Below are 5226 nucleotides of genomic sequence, written 5' to 3'. Positions count from 1 at the left end.
ACCCTAAGGTAAGTAATATCGATTTTTTTATATCTATGTAAGTAATATCGAAGTTACTAATACCGATATTTGTATTATTGTTATGTATTTTATTATGTATGTGTAATATTTTTAGTATTTTACTTGTTTTAAATTATATGTGTATTATTTGTATATATTAATAATGTTATTTTTAAGTAAATTTTATGTTTTAGTACCAGAGATGGTTGTGGGTTTATAGGGGAATAGGGTGGGAAGTAATTTAAATATACTAAATTAGTTATTAATTTTTAGGAATTATACATTAATTTTAATTAATTTTTGTGTTTATTTCTGTAGCAGGTTGAGGGTTTATAGGGGAATTCGGTGGGAAGTAATTTAATTTTAATTAATTAATGATTTATTTTTATTGGTATGGATAATTACTTTCTTTTTAATTAATTATTAATTGGCATTTAATTATTTTAATTGATAATTAATTTTTTAAAATTGGTAATTAATGTTTTTAATCGGCAAAAACATTTTTTAATTGGTAATTACTTTTTTAATTGGTAATCAATTTGTATTCATTGGAGAATATTTGTAATTAATTGGTAATCAATGTTCATGAAAAGTATTATTTGGTATGAAAAATAATTTTATTTTTTAATATTTTTTAAATGTGAATTAATGTTAAATAATATTTTTTTGTAATAGAAATATATTGTATTGTTCAATATTTATTATTTGGTGACTAATATTTAATATTTAATATTTATTGGTATTTACTGTTAATTTATTGTTAATTTATTGTTAATTAATTATTTAATTGTAATTATGATTTTAATAATTATTAATGGGTATTTGTAAATGATGTAGAGTTATTAAAATTTTTAATTATTTATTATTTTAAATACAAACATTATTTATAAGTATTTTATATTTAAATTCTACGCTATCCAACGTTTTCCCTACTGTAGCACACTCTGGAGCTGGAATAGTAATTTTTACCCCCAGGCTGTCCAATATTTTACCTACTGTAGTACCCTCTGGAGTTGGAATAGTAATTTTTACCCCCACGCTATCCAACATTTTCCCTACTGTTGCACCCTCTGGAGTTGGAATAGTAATTTTTACCCCTACGCTAGCCAATCCTTTCCCTACTGTTGCCCTCTCTGGAGTTGGAATATTAATTTTTACCCCTACGCTATCCAACGCTTTCCCTACTGTAGCACCCTCTGGAGTTGGAATATTCATTTTTACCCCTACGCTATCCAACGCTTTCCCTACTGTAGCACCCTCTGGAGTTGGAATATTAATTTTTACCCCTACGCTATCCAACGTTTTCCCTACTGTTGCACCCTCTGGAGTTGGAATAGTAGTTTTTACCCCTACGCTATCCAACGCTGTTCCTACTGTTGCACCCTCTGAAGTTGGAATATTAATTTTTACCCTTACGTTATCCAATGCTTTCCCTACTGTTGCACCCTCTGGAGCAGGAATAGTGATTTTTACCCCTACGCTATCCAACGCATTCCATACTGTAGCACCCTCTGGAGTTGGAATAGTAATTTCTACCGCTACGCTATCCAATGCTTTCCCTACTGTTGTCCCCTCTGGAGTTGGAATAGTAATTTTTACCCCTACGCTATCCAACGCTTTCACTACTCTTGCCCCCTCTGGAGTTGGAAAAGTAATTTTTACCCCTACGCTAATCAACGCTTTCCCTACTGTTGCCCTCTCTGGAGTTGGAATAGTAATTCTAACCCCTACTCTATCCAACGTTTTCCCTACTGTAGCACCCTCTGGAGCTGGAATAGTAATTTTTACCCCCAAGCTATCCAACATTTTCCCTACTGTTGCACCCTCTGGAGTTGGAATAGTAATTTTTACCCCTACGCTATCCAACGCTTTCCCTACTGTTGCCCTCTCTGGAGTTGGAATATTAATTTTTACCCCTACGCTATCCAACGCTTTCCCTACTGTAGCACCCTCTGGAGTTGGAATATTCATTTTTACCCCATCACTATCCAACGCTTTCTCTACTGTTGCACTCTCTTGAGTTGGAATAGTAATTTTAACCCCTACGCTATCCAACGCTATCCCTACTGTTGCATTTTCTGAAGTTGGAATAGTAATTTTAAAGTGTTACGCTTTCCAATGTTATCATTACTGTAGTTTTTTTTTGGACTTTGAATAGTAGTTTTATTTATTTAGCTATTTAATATGTGTATTGTTATTTTTAATAATGTAGTATATTATTAATGTTCAAAATATTAAAAGTACATTTAATTTTTTAATTCATTAAATATAATTATTTACTTTGTATTTATGTTATTGTTTTATGTGTGTAGATGTATTTGTAATTTATAATACTTTTTAATAATTTATAAGTTATTAAAATAATTATTAAAACGTATTATTAAGTAAGTATATTTTATAATTTTTATGCATATGTTTAATTAATGTTATATTATTGTCTATGTATTATTTATTAATTTTAAACATGATAACATATTTTTATCCATGTTTATTTGGTTTATAACTTTTATTTACTTTATTTTACACTTTTTTTTACTGAAAAAAAAAACGATATTTTTAATTACGATATTTTTAACATCTATATTTTGGTTTCGATATTTTGTACCTACCATGTTGTAGATAGGCTGTCGATTTTCTTGTCTCCGATTTTCCAACGTCGATTTTTTTGTAGGTCGTTATTTTTTCAATCGATATTGTGTCAGTGATCCATCATCAGCATATGAGATGACCTTAATACCAAAAGATTCAATCAGTGCCACAAGGGGGGGGACACATGAACATTAAACAGGGTAAGACTAAATGAAGACCCTTGGGATGCCACAATTGCATTGTTTATTGCCTAAGGAGTAATAGGATAAACTGACCGATTTTTGTCTGCCCGACAAAAAGACTGAGGTCGTCAAAGTGATTGGCCTCAAATGCCTAACTCAGTTAGTGGTTGAAGAAGTAAGAGATGATATACACAGTCGAAATCTGTGACGAAACAAGAAGGATGAAGGCTGCTCTCTCCCTTTTATCAAGAGCGAGTTGTATGTAATCAGAATCTTCCAGCAAAGCCGATTCCGTACGAAGAAACATACTAAAAATCGATTGTGAAGAATGCAGAAGACCTGCTCGTTCCAGGTAATCAGACATTAACCAATTTTTCTAAGGTCGTAGCATGAGCGGGAAGTAAAGAAAGGAGACAATAATTTGACAGAATTTCTGGTTTGACAGAAGGTTTTTTCAAGAGCGACATTACCTTTGCTTGTTTTGAAATATCTTGAATAGAGACTGATTCTAATGAGGTGTTGAATATTTTATTTATCACAGACATCAATCACTTTAGCAAACCCACTAGGAGGGCAGGGACCCAATGGGGAACCTGATTTGCAACTAATTTGAGGAAGTTTAGATTGCTGAAGAGTGATTGGTTCAAACTTTTGAAATGAGGGTACAGATGAGGATATTGAAAACCAAAAGTGAGCTTCAGAAAAAGTGTCCTGAGCCATTGCCGCGGGGTCTGCTACTTTTCTAACACTGTCTGCGGGGAGAGCCTCTGTCAGAAGGACTTGGGCCCCCTGAGCGATATAGGGGAGTCAGGTATCTGTACACCATATTTCTTGCACATGCCACTAAGTGGGGAATCGCTGCTGAGTTCTTTTGTCTGCACCTCCCACTCCTGAGGGAAGCCTGGTTAGTTTCTTTTGGCAGGACAAATCATATGAGCTGAGGTCATAGACAGAGGCTGAAGCATGGGGGAGCCAGACCAATTCCATGAGAGCCAGAAGGAAGGGGTCCCTCTTTTGCACAGGGAGGTCATGGCAGCACATCCTTTCCCAGGTCAGAGACCAAAGCCTGCAGGTCCACTGTTGAAACCAGCACCTGCAGACAGAAAGGGGATTTTCCAAGCCCCAGACACAGAAGTGGGCAACCAAAGTGGTGCACTTGGGCAGCTGTGGGACTTCACAGACACCCACGCACAGTACACAGCTAGGCATCCTGGATTTTTCAGTTGAGGCCCGGGGCGGACAAGGCACCCACCCCAACAAGGCAGGGGAAGACCAGGCACACCAGCAGTATACTTCTACAGTGGGACTGGGGATGGGCCCTGCGATGGGCAATCAACATTCAAGCAGCCCTTAGACCGCTGTAGTCCCAAAAGGAACCCAGGGCTGCAAGGTGCCACCGAAGTGCCGATGATCAATGTTGTTTGTAATTTATACTAATTCTTACAGTCATCTGTGTTCTTCATCAAGCGGTAGCCGAGTGATCCACTGACAAAAGTCACAGGCACCCTTTGCAACGTTCACCCACCTGCAGGTGAAAGAGAGGCAGGAGGAAGTCAGGTCAGCCATCCACTACCCATGCAGTGAGCAAGTCCAGCACCGCATCACGCATCATGTTTCCCTTCTGGAATTCGGCCTCCATGATTTAAAAAAGTGTTTCCAGGAATTCTGCCCAGGACCTCCACCCAATCACTACATCAGGCTGGCAAACAATGGGTTCTCACAGCAGCACGTCAGCACAGGCAGTATGCTCCACCACTGGCTCTTCCAGACAGGGCCTTATGAGTATTTAAATCCCAACCTGATCACATGGGACCAGTCCACCAGCAACCTGTCAATGATGGAGGGTTGCCCCACCTGCACGTCAGCCAACCATCACCCCCTGGGGCCGGTGGGAGCCTTGGCTCAACAGATGCATGTTGAGAGTCCCCAGCTTAGGCGGCAGCTCCTATCCATGCCAGTGGACTGGGGGTCCACAAACACTGGTGGGGGGGTACTGTTGAGAGAAGAGTCAGGTTCCACCACACCATCAAAGCGACTCACTTGCTTTTGATACACATGTGGAAACTCGAGCAGCATCTACTACCACCTCTAGAAGCAGTTCACACTGGCATCAATTGGGTACAGCATCTCCAAAGAGAGGAGCAGGGCTTCCTGCATGGCCCTGCTCTTACTCAACCAGGTTCTCCTGCCAGCCATGACAGGCCACTTCCCAGTCACTGCAAACCCAGGCAGGCCAGGCTGGAGAGGACCCAGTTGCAGGTTCATTAGGGGGTCCCAGCATAGGGAGGCACTGCAATTCAGTTACTCCCAGGTATGTGCAGGGTGAGCATTAATGATCCTTCCGCAGGTTCACCTACGGAAACCATGTTACGAATTTTATTTCCTATAGATATTCTAGTTTAATTGTCTTCTTGGCATGTCCACCATAGTAGTTGCCGACATTGGCAGAGTTCAT

The 5226-nt window shown here is 38.8% G+C and overlaps 1 pseudogene; it reads right to left on the bottom strand.

Moving 5' to 3' along the window:
• Nucleotides 1–4115: 4115 nt before the first annotated feature.
• Nucleotides 4116–4268, bottom strand: LOC147693518 (5.8S ribosomal RNA; annotated as a pseudogene).
• Nucleotides 4269–5226: the final 958 nt, after the last annotated feature.

This window comes from Lissotriton vulgaris, chromosome 8 (genome assembly GCF_964263255.1).
Source record: "Lissotriton vulgaris chromosome 8, aLisVul1.2, whole genome shotgun sequence".
NCBI classification, from domain to species: domain Eukaryota; kingdom Metazoa; phylum Chordata; class Amphibia; order Caudata; family Salamandridae; genus Lissotriton; species Lissotriton vulgaris.
This window is presented reverse-complemented; position numbering and strand designations above follow the sequence as displayed.